Below are 16,915 nucleotides of genomic sequence, written 5' to 3'. Positions count from 1 at the left end.
GACTCATGGTGAGAAAGGAAACTTCTTGAGAAAGAAACTGGAGAGAAGCTTTCTAAGAGGCTGCTTTCCAGTGTATGCATTCCACTCACAAAAATATACCTTTCTTCCCCTGGAGGATTGTGGAATCTCTTTTGGAGAGAAAGCTACCAAGAGACATTTGGGAGTACAGGGACAGCTATGGTGAAAAAGGGAATATCCTCAGACAAAAACTGGAAAGAAGATTTCTGTGAAACTGCTTTGTGTTAGTTATATTTATTCATCTCGCATAGTTAAAACTTCTCTTGTATTACTCAATTTGGAAACTCCGTCATGCACGTTTTGGAGTAACTGGTACCAAGTGATATTAGGGAGCATGTTGGTTCCGATGGTGGAAAGGGAAATAGCCTCAGACTAAAACTCGAAAAAGCCTTCTAGGAAACTACTCTTTGATGTGTGTAATATCTCACATAGATAATGCTTTATTTACATTACGCAGCTTGGAATCTCTCATGGATGGATCCACGGAGGGACCTTTGGGAACACCTTGAGGACTATGGTGAAAAACGAAATATCTTCAGATATGAAAAGGGAAAGAAGCGTTCTGTGAATCTGCTTTTTGCTATGTTTATTCATCTCATATAGATGAAGCCTTCCGTACATTACACAGGTTGGAAACTCGCTCATGGATGGATCCGCAAAGAGATATTTGGGATCACATTCGGGCCTATAGTGAAATAGGAAATACAGTCAGATCAAAACGGGTGAGAAGCTTTCTGAGAAACTGCTCAGTGACGTGGGCATTCCCCTCAGGAACTTATAACTTTCTTCTCATAAGGCACAATTTTAACACTGTTCCTGTAAAACCAAAAGAGTGATATTCGGAGCACCTTGAAGACTGGCAAAATTGAAATGTCCAATAAAAAACAGAAAGAAGCACTCGAAGAAACTGCTCTCTGACATGTCCATTTTTACACAGGGTTAAAGCTTACTCTACATTTCCCAGTTTGAAAGTCGGTCTCTGAGGGTTCTGTGAAGTGATAGTAAGTGGCAACCACAGGCCTGTGTGGAGCAAGGAAATGTCTTCCATCGAATATTTGAGAGAAGTTTTCTGTGCAACGTTTTGTGAAGTTTGTGCTCATCTCATAGAGATCAATCATTCTTTGGATTGAGTAGTTTGAAATCACTGTTTCTGTGGAATCTGAGAAAGGACATTTGGAAATGCTCTTTAGAATATCCTGAAAAATAAATAAACTCAGAAAGAAACCAAAAGAAAGCTTTCTGTGAAACTGTTCTGTGTCACGTGAATTCTGTTCACACATTTCATCTTCCCTTTTCTTTGAGCAGTATCATAACACTGCTTTTGTTTAGTCTGTGAAGGTATATTCAGGAGCACTTTGAGGCTTACGGTGAGAAAGGAAACGCCTTCAGTAGAAACTGGAGAGAAGGTTTCTGAGGAGCTGATTTGTGACGTGTGAATTCCACTCACAGAAATATACCTTTCTTCTCCTAGAGGATTCCGGAATCCCTTTTGGAGAAAGACCTATGAAGAGCCATTTGAGAGCATAGGGAGGGCTATGGTGAAAAAAGGAAATATCCTCAGACAATAACTGGAAAGAAGATTTCTGTGGAACTGCTTTGTGTTAGATATATTTATTCATCTCGCATAGTTAAAACTTTTCTTATATTACGCAGTTTTGAAACTCCGCCATGCAGGGATCCACAAGAGTAAATTTGGGAGCATATTCAGGCCTACAGTGAAAGAGGAGATATATTCAGATAAAAACTAGATAGAAGCTTTCTGAGAAACTACTTTGTGATGTATGCATTCCACTCAGGGAGTTATGCTACTTTTCTCACAACGCAGCATTTGAACACTGTCCTTGTGAAACCAAAAAAGTGATATTTTGTAGCGCATTGGCAACTATGGTGAATAGTGAAATATACTGAAATAAAATCGAGGTAGAATCACTCCAATAATCTTCTCACTGATACGTGCATTCACTTCACAGACTTAATGCTTACTCTATGTTGCCCAGTTTCGAAAATCTGTCTTTGTAGAATTTGTGAAGGGATATTTATTGACGCCTGGAGGCTTGTGGTGAGCAAGGAAACATCTTCCAATGAAACTTGCAGAGAAACTTTCTGAGCAACTACTTTGGGATGTGTGCATTCATCTCCTAGAGTTAAACCATTCTTTTCATTGAGCAGTCTAAAATCACTGTTTTTGTGACATCTGAGGAAGGACATTTGGAAATGATCCTTAGAATACGGAGAAAGAAATATAATCAAGTAAAATCCAGAAATAAGCTTTCTATGAAACTGCTCTGTGTTCTCTTACTTCCTCCCGCTCACTGAAGCCTTTTTTTTTCTTTGAGCAGTTTTCTAACACTGTGTATGTTTACCGTGGGTTGGGATACTCGGAATCACTTTGAGGCTTTTGGTGAAAAAGGAAATATGTTCAGAACAAAACTGGTGAGAAAATTTCTTAGGAACTGCTTTGTGACGTGTGCATTCCATTCACAGTGTTATACCTCTCTTCTCATACAGCGTAGAGGAAACCCCTTTGGAGAAACAGGTACCAAGTGATATTCGGGAGCATGTTGATGCCGATGGTGAAAGGGTAAATAGCCTCAGACAACAACTACTAGGAAACTCCTCTGTGATATGTGTAATCATCTGACATTGATAAAGCTTTCTTTACATTACGCAGCTTACAAAATGTCATGGACAGATCCACAAAGGGACCTTCGGGAGCACATTCAGGAGTATGGTGAAAAAGTGAATATCTTCAGATAAAAACTGGAAAGCAGCTTTCTGTGAATCTGCTTTTTGCTGTGTTTATAGGTGAAGCTTCCTTTCATTACGCAGCTTGGAAACTCTCTCATGGATGGATCCACGAAGGGATATTTGGGATCAAATTTGGCGCTCTGTTGAAATAGGAAATATAGTCAGAAAAAACTGGAGAGGAGCTTTCTGAGAAACTGATTGGTGATGTGTGCATTCCAATCAGGGAGTTATAACTTTCTTCTCATAAGGCACACTTTGAACACTATTCCTGTAAAACCAAAAATGTGATATTCGGAGCACATTGAAGACAATGGCAAAAAGTGAAATGTCGTCCAGTAAAAAACAGAAAGAAGCACTCGAAGAAACTGCTCTCTGACATGTCCGTTCTTTTCACAGGGTTAAAGCTTACTTGACATTTCCCAGTTTGAAAGTTGGACTTTGAGGGTCCTGCGAAGGAATCATAAGTGGCAACTGGAGACCTTTGTCAAGCAAGGAAATGTCTTCCATTGAAAATCAGAGAGAATCTTTCCGTGCAACTCTTTTGAGTTGTATGTATTCATCTAATAGAGTTAAAACATTGTTTGGATTGAGCAGTTTGAAATCACTGTTTCTGTGGAATCTGAGAAAGGAAATTTGGAAACTCTCTTTAGAATATCCTGAAAAAGAAATAACCTCAGATGGAAACCAGAAGGAAGCCTTCTGTGAAACTGCTCTGTGTCACCTGAATTCAGCTCACAGAGTTTAGCTTCTCTTTTCATAGAGCAGTATCATAACACTGTTTTTGTTTAGTCTCTGAAGGGATAATCTGGAGTGCTTTGAGGCTTACAGTTGGAAAGGAAACCTCCTTAGATTGAAACTGGAGAGAAGCTTTCTGAGGAGCTGCTTTGTGACATGTGTGTTCCACTCACCAAAATATATTCTTCTTCTCATAAGGGATTCCAGAATCCCTTTGGGAGAAAAAGATACCAAGAGACATGCGGGAGTATACAGACGGCTATGGTGAAAAGGAAATATCCTCAGACAAAAACTGGAAAGAAGGTTTCTGGGAAATTGCTTTCTGTTAGAAATATTTATTCATCTCGCATAGTTAAAATTTGTCTTATATTACGCAGTTTGTTAACTCCGTCATGCACGTATCTGTGAAAGTACATACAATGAAACAGTAGATATCTTAAGATAACAACTGGATAGAAGCTTTTTGAGAAACAACTTTGTCATTTATGCATTCCACTCAGGGAGTTATACCTCTTTTCTCACAACACAGTGTTTGAAAAAATGTTCCTGTGAAACCGAAAAAGTGATATTTCGGAGCGAACTGAGGAATATGGCGAATAGTGAAATATACTGAAATAAAATTGAGGAAAAAGCGTTCCAAGAATCTGCTCTCTGATATGTGCATTCACTTCACAGAGTTAATGCTTACTCTATGTTGTCCAGTTTCGAAACTCTGTCCTTGAAGAATTTGTGAAGGGATATTTAGTGACGCACAGAGTCTTTTGGTGAGCAAGGAAATGTCTTCGGATGAACCCTGCAGAGAAACTTTCTGAGCAACTGCTTTGCCATGTGTGTATTCGTCTCATAGAGTTAAACCATTCTTTGGATTGAGCAGCTTGAAATCACTGTTTGTGTGGAATCTGAGGAAGGACCTTTGGGAATGATCCTTAGAACATGGAGAAAGAAATATCTTCAGGTAAGATCCAGAAGGAAGCTTTCTGTGAAACTGCTCTGTGTTGTCTTGATTCCTCTCGCTCAGTTAAGCCTCTTTTTTCATTGAGCAATTTTCTAACCCTATGTATGTTTAGCGTGTGCTGGGATATTCGGGAACACATTGATTCTAAAGGTGAAAAAGGAAATACGTTCAGACTGGAACTGGAGAGAAGCTTTCTGAGGAACTGCTTTGTGACGTGTGCATTCCACTCACACTGTTATACCTCTCTTCACATACAGCGTCGTGGAAACCTTTTTGGAGAAACAGGTACCAAGTGATATTCGGGAGCATGTTGATGCTGATGGTGAAAAGGGAAATTGCCTCAGAGTAAAACTGGAAAGAAGCTTTCTAAGAAACTACTCTGTGATATCTGTAATCATCTCACATAGACAAAGTTTTTTTACATTACACAGCTGGGAAACTGTCATGGACGGATCCAGGAAAGGACCTTGGGTAGCACATTCAGGGTTATGGTGAAATAGGAAGTATCTCCAGATAAAAACTGGAAAGAAGTTTTCAGTGAATCTGCTTTTCACTATGTTTATTCATCTCACATAGATGAAGCTTTCTTTACATTGCACAGCTAGGATACCCCTTCGTGGATGGATCCGCGAAGGGATATTTGGGATCACATTGGGGCCTATGGTGAAATAGAAAATATAGTCGGATAAAAACTGGAGATAAGCTTTCTGAGAAAGTGCTTGGTGATGTATGCATTCCACTCGGGGAGTATAACTTTCATCTCATAAAGCACAGTTTGAACACTGTTCCTGTAAAACCAAAAGGGTGATATTTGGAGCACATTGAAGACTACGACAAAAAGTGAAATGTCATCAAGTAATAAACAGAAAGAAGCACTTGAAGAAACTGCTGTGGGACAAGTCCATTGCTTTCACAGGTTTAAAGCTTACTCTATATTTCCCAGTTTGAAAGTCTGTCTCTGAGGGTTCTCCAAAGGGTTGGTAAGTGGCAACCGGAGGCCTGTGTCGAGCAAGGAAATGTCTTCCATTGAAAATCAGAGAGAATCTTTCTGCGCAACTCTTTTGTGATGTTTGTATTCATCCCATAGAGTTAAATCATTCTTTGGATTGAGCAGTTTAAAATCACTGTTTCTGTGGAATCTGAGAAAAGACTTTTGGACATGCTCTTTAGAATATCGTGAAAAAGAAATAACCTCAAAGATAAACCTGAAGGAAGCTTTCTGTGTAACTGCACTGTGTCACGTGAATTCCGCTCACACAGTTAAGCTTCTCTTTTCATTGAGCAGTATCACAACACTGTTTTTGTTTAGTCTGCGTGAGGATATTCAGGAGCACTTTGAGGCTGATGGTGAGAAACGACCCATCTTCAGATAAAAGATGAAGAGAAGCTTTCTGAGCAGCTGCTTTGTGACATGTGCATTCCACTCACAGAAATATACCTTTCTTCTCTTAGAGGATTCCGGAATCCCTTTTGGAGAAGGAGTTACCAAGAGACATTCAGGAGTATAAGTAGGACTTTCGTGAAGAAGGAAAAATCCACAGGCAAAAAATGGAAAGAAGATTTCTGAGAAACTGCTTTGTGTTAGATACATTTATTCATCTCGCATAGTTAAAACTTTTATGATATCACGCAGTTTGGAAACTCCATCATGCTGGGATCAGCGAAGGGACATTTGGGAGCACATTCAGGCCTATAGTGAAAGAGGAGATATCTTCAGATAAAAACTGGATAGAAGCTGTCTGAGAAACTACTTTGTGTTGTATGCCTTCCACTAAGGGAGTTATACCGCTTTTCTCACAAGGGAGCGTTTGAACACTGTTCCTGTGAAACCGAAAAAGTGATATTTCAGTGTGCATTGAGGACTATGGCAAAGAGTAAAATTTACTGAAATAAAGTCGTGGAAGAAGCGTTCCAAGAATCTGCTCTCTGATATGTGCATTCATGTGACAGAGTTAATGCTTACTCTATGTCGCCCAGTTTCAAAACTCTGTGATACTGAAAAAATGATATTTCGGAGCGTATTGAGGACTACGGCGAATAGTGAAATATACTGAAATAAAATCGAGGAAGACCATTCCAAGAATCTGCTCTCTGAAATGTGCTTTCACTACTCAGAGCTAATGCTTACTCTCTGTTGCCCAGCTTTGAAACTCTGTCTTTGAAGAATCTGTGAACGGATATTTAGTGACGCGCAGAAGCTTGTGGTGAGCAACAAACGTCTTCGGATGAAAGCTGCAGTGAAACATTCTGAGCCATGGCTTTGCAATGTGTGCATCGTCTCAAAGAGTTAAACCATTCTCTGGATTCATCAGCTTGAAGTCAAGGTTTTTGTGGCATCTGAGGAAGGACATTTGGGACCGACCCTTAGAATATGGAGAAAGAAATATCCTCAGGTAAAATCCAGAAGGAAGCTTTCTGTGAAACTGCGCTGTGTCACCATCATTCCCTTCACTCAGTTAAGCCTCTTTTTTCATTGAGCAGTTTTCTAACCCTGTGTATGTTTAGCTTGTGATGGGATATTCGAGAGCTCTTTGAGTCTTACGGTGAAAAAGAATATGTGTCAGAACGAAACTTGAGAGGAGCTTTCCGAGGAACTGCTTTGTGATGTGTGCATTGAACTGACCGTGTTTTACCTCTCTTCTCATACAACGTCAGAGAAACCCTTTTGGAGAAACAGATACCAAGTGATATGCAGGAACATGTTGATGCCGATGTTGAAAAAGGAAATAGCCTCAGATACTAGCTGGACAGAAGCTTTCTAGGACACTACTCTGTGATATGTGTAATCATCTCACATAGATAAAGCTTTCTTCACATTATGCAGCTTGGAAACTCTTATGGACGAATCCACGAATTGACATTCGGGAGCACATTCAGGACTATGGTGAAAAAGGAAATGTCTTCAAAAAAAACTGGAAAGAAGCTTTCTGTGAATCTGCTTTTTGCTATGTTTATTCATCTCACATAGATGAAGCTTTCTTTACATTACGCAGCTTGGATACTCCGTCATGTATGGATCCACAAAGGTATATTTGGGATCACTTTCTGGCCTATGGCGAAATAGGAAATGTAATCAGGTAAAAACTGGAAAGAAGCTTTCTGAGAAACTGCTTGGTGATGTGAGCATTCCACTCAGGGAGTTGTAACTTTCTTCTCATAAGGCACAGTTTGAACACTGTTCCTGTAAAAGCAAAAGAGTGATATTCGGAGCACTTTGAAGAATATGGCAAAAAGTGAAATATCCTCCAAAAAAAATAGAAGGGAAAGGTGAAACTATTCGTGATGAATTCACACATCAGAAAGCAGTTTCTCAGAAAGCAGTTTCTCAGTTTCTTTCTAGTGATTATCTAAGGATATTTCCTTTTTCACCATAGGCCTCAATGCACTCCCTAGTATCACTTTGCAGATTCCACAACAACAGTGTTAGCAAACTACCTCCTGAAGACCAGGTTGTAACCCTGTGAGATTAATTCACATATCACAAATAGGCTTCTCACAAAGCTCCTTTCTAGTATTTATTTGAAGATATTTTCTTTGTCACCATAAGCTTCATTGCCCTAAGAAATATCCCAAAGTAGATTTCAACGAAACACTGCTAGTAAATGGATCCATGGAAAGGAGACTGTAACACTGTGAGTTGCATTCACATGTCACAATGCAGTTTCTCAGAATGCTTCTTTCCAGTTTTTATCTGAGGATATTTCCTTTTTCACCATAGCCCTCCATAGGCTCCGAAATAGCAATTTCTAGTTTTTTTCTGAGGATATTTCCTTTGTCACCATAAGCTTCATTGCACTAAGAACTGTCCCACTGCAGATTTCAAGAAAACTGTTAGCAAACTGATCCCTGAAGGGAAAAGTGTCACTGTGTGAGTTGCATTCTCACATCCCGTTACAGTTTCTCTGAATGCTTCTTTCCAGTTTTTATCAGAGGATATTTCCTTTGTCACCATAGGCCTCCATGGGCTCCCGAATATCACTTTGCCAATTCATTGAGAACAGTCTCAGTGAATGGCATCATAAGGAGAAAGGTGTAACTAACTCTGTGAGATGAATTCACACATCACAAAGAAGTTTCTCAGAAAGTTTCTTTGCAGTTTTATCCGAGGATATTTCCTTTTCCCCAATAATCTGCAATGGAATCCGAAATATCAGTTCTCAGATCCACAAAAGCAGGGCTAGCCGACGGTTCCACGAAATACCAGTGTATCTCAGTGAGTTGAATTCACACAGCACAAAGCAGTTTCTCTGAAAGCGTCTTTCTTGTTTGAGCTGAGGTTATTTGTGGTCTCAGAGCGCCACCGTGTTTCTGATTTGAGATTCTGCGAAAACACTGTTAGCAAATTTCTCAATGGAAACGATGATGTAACTCTCTGAGCTGAACTCACCCACAAACAAGAAGTTTCTGAGAGGATCTGAGAGGACTTCTCTCCAGATTTGTCTGAGGATATTTCATTATTCACCATGGGATTCAACGATATCCAAGATATCACTTCTGAAATTCCACAAAACCATTGCTAGCAAACTCCTCCATGAAAGAGTGGTGTAACACTGTGAAATGAAGTCACACATCACAAAGCAGTTTCTCAGATAATTTCATTCCGGTTTTTCTCAGAGGATATTTCCTTTGTCCTTCTACTCTTCAAACCCATCCGAAATATCATTTCTCAGAATCCACCAAAAAGCTGCTAGCAAACGGCTGCATGAAATAGTGGTGTAACTCTGTGATATGAAGTCACATATCAGGAACCAATTTCTCAGAAAGCTTCTTTCACCTTTTTATCTGAGGATATTACCTTTCTCACTGTAAGTGGCATAGCGCTAAGAAGTATCTCATTGCAGATTTCAAGAAAACTGTGTTAGCCAGCTGATACCTGAAGAGAAAAGGTTAACTGTGTGAGCTGCATTCACACATCGCAGTGCAGTTTCTCTGAATGCCTCTTTCCAGTTTTTATCCGAGGATATTTCCTTTTTCACCATAGCCCTCAATGAGCTCCCAAATATCACTTTGCAGAATCCACCAAAACAGTGTTAACAAACTGCTATTAGAAAGGAAAGGTGAAACTCTGTGTGATGAATTCACATATCATAAAGCAATTTCTCAGAAAGCTTCTTTCTAGTTCTTATGTGAGGATATTTCCTTTTTCACCAAGGGCCTCAATGCATTCCCAAATATCATTTTGCATATTCAACGACAACGATGTTAGGAAACTGCTTCAAGAGGTCTAGGTTGTAACACTGTGAGATGAATTCACATATCACAAAGAAGTTTCTCACAAAGTTTCTCTCAAGGTGTTAATTGAGGATATTTCCTCTATCAGCATAGGCCTCAATGCGATCCAAAGTAGCCCTTCTCAAGTTCCTCGAAGGCAGTCTTATTTGACTGCTGCATGAAATGTAAGTGTAACTCCATGTGATGTATTCACATATCACAAGGAAGTTTCTGAGAAAGCTTCTTCCTACTTTTTATCTGAGGATATTTCCTTTGTCACCTTAAGCTTCATTGTGCTAAGAACTGTGCCACTGCAGATTTCAAGAAAACTGTATAGTAAACAGATCCCTGAAAAGTGTAACTGTGTGAGTTGTATTCACACATCACAACGCAGTTTCTCCGAATGCTTCTTTACAGTTTTTATCAGAGGATATTTCCTTTTCACTATAGCCCTCAATGATCTCACAAATATCAGTTTGCAAAATCCATGAAAACAGTGTTAGCAAATTGCTACTAGAAGGTAAAGATGAAACTCTGTGTGATGAATTCACACATCAGAAAGCAATTACTCAGAAAGCTTCTTTCTAGTTATTATCTGAGGATATTTCCTTTTTCACTGCAGGCCTCAATGCGCTCCCAAATATCACTTTGCAGACTCCATGACAACAGTGTTAGCAAACTGCCTCATGAAGACTAGGTTGTAACTCTGTGAAGTGAATTCACATATATCAAATAGGTTTCTCACAAAGCTCCTTTCTTTATTTGAGGATATTTCCTTTGTCATCGTAAGCTTCATTGCGCTAAGAAATATCCCAATGTAGATTTCTAGAAAACACTGTTAGCAAACGGATCCATGGAATGGAAAGTGTAACCCTGTGAGTTGGATTCACTTGTCACAGTGCAGTTTCTCAGAACATTTCTTCCCAATTTTTTATCTGAGGATATTTCCTTTTTCACCATAGGCCTCCATGCGTTCCCAAATTTCACTTTGTAGATTCCACGACAACAGTGTTAACACACTGCTTCATGAGTTCTAGATTGTAACTCTGTGAGATGAATTCACATATCACAAAGAAGTTTCTCACAAACCTTCTATCAATGTTTTAATTGAGGATATTTCCTCTAACAGCGTAGGCCTCAATGCGATTTAAGGTAGCCCTTCTCAGGTTCCTCAAAGGCAGTCTTATTGGACTGCTCCATGAAACATAACTGTAAATCTATGAGATGTATTCACACATCAAAAATAAGTTTCTGAGAAAGCTTCTTCCTAGTTTTTATCTGAGGATATTTCCTTTGTCACCATAAGTTTCATTGCTCTAAGAACTGTCTTAATGCAGATCTCAAGAAAACTGTGCTAGCAAACTGATCCATCAAGAGAAAAGGGTAAGGTTTGAATTGCATTCACACATTGCAATGCGTTTCTCTGAACACTTCTTTCCAGTTTTTATCAAAGGATATTTCCTTTTTCACCATACGCCTCAATGAGCTCCAAATATCACTTTGTAGAATCCACCAAAACAGTGTTCGCAAACTGCCAACAGATGGAAAAGGTGAAACTCTCTGCGTGATGAATTCACACATCAGAAAGCAATTTATCAGAAAGCTTCTCTCTAGTTATTATGTGAGGATATTTCCTTTTTCACCATAGGCCTCGATGCGCTCCCAAATATCACTTTGCAGATTCCACGACAACAGGGTTAGCAAACTGCCTCATGAGGACGAGGTTGTAACACTGTGAGATGAATTCACATATCACAAAGAGGTATCTCAGAAAGCTCCTTTCTAGTTTTTATTAGAGGATATTTCCTTTGTCACCTTAAGCTTCATTGTGCCAAGAAGTATCCCACTGTAGTTTTCAAGAAAAACTGTTAGCAAACGGATCCATGGAAAGGAAAGTGTAACTCTGTGAGTTGCACTCACATGTCACAATGCAGTTTCTCAGAATGGTTCTTTCCAGTTTTTATCTGAGGATATTTCCTTTTTCACCACAGGCCTCAATGCATCCCCAAATATCACTTTGCAGATTCCACGACAACAGTGTTAGGAAACTGCTTCATGAGGTCTAGGCTGTAATACTGTGAGATGAATTCACATATCAAAAAGAAGCTTCTCACAAAGCTTCTATCAAGGTTTTAATTGAGGATATTTCCTCTCTCAGTGTAGGCCTCAATGTGATCCAATGTAGCCCTTCTCAGGTTCCTCAAAGGCAGTCTTATTTGACTGCTCCATGAAACGTAAGTGTAACTCTCTGAGATGTATTCACACATGACAAAGAAGTTTCTGAGAAAGCTTCTTTCACGTTTTTATCTGAGGATATATCCTATCTCACTGTAAGCTGCATAGCACGAAGAAGTATCCCATTGCAGATTTGAAGAAAACTGTGTTAGCAAACTGATCCCTGAAGAGAAAAGGGTAACTGTGTCAGTTACATTCACACATCGCAATGCAGTTTCTCTGAACCCTTCTTTCCAGTTTTAATCAGAGGATATTTCCTTTTTCACCATAGCCCTCAATAAGCTCCCAAATATCACTTTTCAGAATCCACAAAATCAGTGTTAACAAACTGCTACTAGAAGGGAAAGGTGGAACTCTGTGTGATGAATTCACACACCAGAAAACAATTTCTCAGAAAGCTTCTTTCTAGTTATTATCTGAGGATAATTCCTTTTTCACCATAGGCATCAATGCGCTCCCAACTATCACTCTGCAGATTCCACGACAACGGTGTTAGCAAACTGTTTCATGAGGTTGATGTTGTAACTCTGTGAGATGAATTCATATATCACAGAGAAGTTTCTGACAAAGCTTCCATCAAAGTTTTAATTGGAAACTGCTTGTTACATTGAAAGATCTTTCCTAGCACACCACAAGCCTCTGGGCGTCACTAAACATCCCTTCATAGATTCTTCAAAAACATGGTTTCAAAACTGGTCAACATAGAGTAACCATGAACTCTGTGAAGTGAATGCACATACTGAGAGTGTATGTGAATATGCATTGAGTTATAACTTTCTTCTCCTAAGGCACACTTTGAACACTGTTTCTGTGACCGAAAGAGTGATATTCGGAGCACATTGAAAATTATGGCAAGAAGTGAAATGGCATCCAATAGAAAACAGAAAGAAGCACTCAAAGAAACTGCTCGCTGACGCGTCCATTCTTTTAACAAGGTTAAACCTTACTCTACATTTCCCAGTTTGAAAGTCAGTCTTTGAGGGTTCTCCGAAGGGATAGTAAGTGACAACTGAAGGCCTGTGTCGAGCAAGGAAATGTGTTCCATCGGAAATTGGAGAGAAGCTTTCTGCGCAACTCTTTTGTGATGTTTGTATTCATCTCATAGAGTTAAATCATCCTTTGGATTGAGCAGTTTGAAATCTCTGTTTCTGTGGAATCTGAGAAAGGACATTTGGAAATGCGCTTTAGAATATGCTGAAAAAGTAATAACCTCAGAGAGAAAGCAGAAGGAAACTTTCTGTGGAACTTCCCTGTGTCACGTGAGTTCCGTTCACACAGTTAAGCTGCTCCTTTCATTGAGCAGTATCGTAAAAGTGTTTTTGTTTAGTCGGCAAAGGGATATTCAGGAGCGTTTTGAGACTCACGGTGAGAAAGGAAACTTCTTCCGAAGGAAAATGGAGAGAAGCTTTCTGAGAGGCTGCTTTCTGATGTATGCATTCCACTCACAAAAATATACCTTTCTTCTCCTAGAGGATTCCGGAATCTCTTTTGGAGAAAAAGCTACCAAGAGACATTCGGGAGTACAGGGATGGCTATGGTGAAAAAGGGAGTATCCTCAGACAAAAACTGGAAAGAAGATTTCTGTGAAACTGCTTTGTGTTAGGTATATTGATTCATCTCGTATAGTTAAAACTTTTCTTATATTACGCAGTTTGGAAACTCCATCATGCACCGATCTGCAAAGGGATATTCGGGAGCACATTCAAGCCTACGTTGAAAAAGAAGATATCTTCAGATAAAAACTGGATAGAAGCTTTCTGATAAACTACTTTGTGATGTATGCATTCCTCTCAGGGAGTTTTACCTCTTTTCCACAAGGCAGTGTTTGAACACTATTCCTGTGAAACCGAAAAAGTTATATTTTGGAGTGCATTGAGGACTAAGGTGAATAGTGAAATATACTGAAATAAAATTGAGGAAGAAGCGTTCCAGGAATCTGCTCTCTGATATGTGCATTCACTTCACAGAGTTAATGCTTACTCTATGTTGACCAGTTTCGAAACTCTGTCTTTGAAGTATCTGTGAATGGGTATTTAGTGACACCCGGAGGCCTGTGGTAAGCAAGGAAACGTCTTCCGATGAAACCTGCAGATAAACTTTCTGAGCAACAGCTTTGCAATATGTGTATTCATCTCATAGAGTTAAACCATTCTTTGCATTAAACAGCTTGAAATCACTGCTTTTGTGAAATCTGAGGAAGGACTTTTGGGAACTATACCTAGAATATGGAGAAAGAAATATCCTCACATAAATTCCAAAAGGCAGCTTTCTGTAAATCTGCTCCATGTTGTGTTAGTACCTCTCACTCAGTTAAGTCTCTCTTTTCATTGAGCCATTTTATAACCCTGTGTATGTTTAGCATGTGATGTGTTATTTGGGAGTACTTTGAGGCTTATGGTGAAAAAGGAAATATGTTCAGACAAAAAATGCAGAGAAGCTTTCCGAGGAACTGCTTTGCCTCATGTGCATTCCAGTCAGTGTGTTATACCTCCTTCTCATACAGCGTCAGGGAAACCCTTTTGGGGGAACAGGTACCAAGTGATATTCTGGTGCATGTTGATGCCGATGGTGAAAGGGGAAACAACCCGAGAGAAAAACTGGAAAGAAGCTTCCTAGGAAACTACTCTTTGATATGTGTAATGATCTCGCATAGATAAAACTTTCTTTACATTACACAACTTGGAAACTGTCATGGACCGATCCACGAAGTGACCTTCGGGAGCACATTTAGGACTCTGGTAAAAAAGGAAATCTCTTCAAATAAAAACTGGAAAGAAGGTTTCTGTGAATCTGCTTTTTGCTATGCTTATTCACCTCACAGAGATGAAGCTTTCTTTACATTATGAAGCTTGGAGACACCCTCTTCGATGAATCCACGAAGGGATATTTGGGATCATATTCAGGTGTATGGTGAAATAGGAATATAATCAGATAAAAACGGGAGAGAAGCTTTATGAGAAAGTGCTTGCTGACGTGTGCATTCCACTCAGGGAGTTATAACGTTCTTCTCATAAGGCACAATTTGAACACTATTCTTGTAAAACCAAAAGTGTGATATTCGGAGCACATTGTCTAGTATGGCAAAATTGAAATGTCCAATAAAAAACAGAAAGAAGCACTCAAAGAAACTGCTCTCTGCCATGTCCATTTTTACACAGGGTAAAAGCTTACTCTACTTTTCGCAGTTTGAATGTCGGTTTTTGAGGGTTCTGCGAAGGAATAGTAAGTGGCATCCAGATGCCTCTGTTGAGCAAGAAAATGTCTTCCATCGAACATTAGAGAGAAGCTCTCTGCGCACCTCTTTTGTGAAGTTTGGGCTCATCTCATAGAGTTAAATCATTCTTTGGATTGAGTAGTTTGAAATCACTGTTTCTGTGGAATCTGAGAAAGGACATTTGGAAGTGCTCTTTAGAATATCCTGAAAAACAAATAACCTCAGAGAGAAAGCAGAAGGAAGATTTCTGTGAAACTCCTCTGTGTCACGTGAATTCCGCTCACACAGTTAAGCTTCTCTCTTCATTGAGCAGTATCATAACACTGTTTCTGTTTACTCTGAAAAGGGACATTCAGGAGCGGTTTGAGGCTTATGGTGAGAAAGTAAACGTCTTCAGATAAAAACTGGAGAGAAGTTTTTCTGAGGAGCTGATTTGTGACGTGTGCATTCCACTCACAGAATTCCACTCACAGAATGATGTGTGCATTCCACTCACAGAATGACGTGCACATTGCACTAACTTTTCTTCTCCTAGAGGATTCCGGAATCCCTTTTGGAGAAAAAGCTACCAAGAGACATTCGGGAGTACATGGATGGCTATGGTGAAAAAGGAAATATCCTCAGACAAAAACGGGAAAGAAGATTTCTGTGAAACTGCTTTGTTTTAGATATTTTTATACATCTTGCATAGTTAAAACTTTTCATGTATTACGCAGTTTGTCATGCACGGATCCCGGAAGGGACATTCAGGAGCACATTCAGGCCTACGGTGAAAGAGGAGTTATCTTCAGATAAAAAGTCGATAGAAGCTTTCTGAGAAGCCACTTTGTGATATATGCATTCCACTCAGGGAGTGATACCTCTTTTCTCACAAGGCAGTGTTTGTACACTCTTCCTGTGAAACCAAAAAAGTGATATTTCAGAGCAAATTGAGGACTATAGCCAATAGTGAAATATACTGAAATAAAATCGACGAAGAAGCGTTCCAAGAATCTGCTCTCTGATATGTGCATTCACTTCAGAGAGTTAATGCTTACTCTATGTTGCACAGTTTCGAAACTGCCTTTGAAGTATCTGTGAAGGGATATTTAGTGACGCCCGGAAGCTTGTGTTAAGCAAGGAAACGTCTTGCGATGAAAACTCTAGAGAAACTGTCTGAACAACTGCTTTGCGATGTGTGTATTCGTCTCATGGATTTAAACCAACTTTGGATTGAGCAGTTTGAAATCACTGTTTTTGTGGAATCTCAGGAATGACCTTTGGGAACGATACCTAGAATATAAAGAAAGAAGTATCCTCAGGTAAAATCCAAAAGGTAGCTTCTGGTGAAACTGCTCTGTGTCATCTTAATTCCTCTCACTCAGTTAAGCCTTTCTTTTCATTGAGCAGTTTTATATCCCAGTGTGTGTTTAGCGTGTGATGCGGTATTCAGGAGCATTAAGAATCTTATGTTGAAAAAGGAAATATGTTCAGACCGAAACTGCAGAGAAGCTTAATGAGGAACTGCTTTGTCACATTTGCTTTCCAATCAGAGTGTTACATGTCTCTTCTCATACAGCACCAGGGAAACTCTTTCGGAGGAACAGGTACCAAGTGATATTTGGGAGCATGTTGATGCCAAAGGTGAAAAGGGAAATAACCTCAGACTAAAACTAAAAAAAGCTTTCTAGGAAACTACTCAGTGACATGTGTAATCATCTCACTTAGATAATGCTTTCTTTACATTACGCAGCTTGGTAACTATCATGGACGGATACACAAAGGGACCTTTTGGAGCACTTTGTGGACAATGTTGAAAA

This window comes from Piliocolobus tephrosceles, chromosome 7 (assembly GCF_002776525.5).
Source record: "Piliocolobus tephrosceles isolate RC106 chromosome 7, ASM277652v3, whole genome shotgun sequence".
In the NCBI taxonomy this organism is placed as follows: domain Eukaryota; kingdom Metazoa; phylum Chordata; class Mammalia; order Primates; family Cercopithecidae; genus Piliocolobus; species Piliocolobus tephrosceles.
This window is presented reverse-complemented; position numbering follows the sequence as displayed.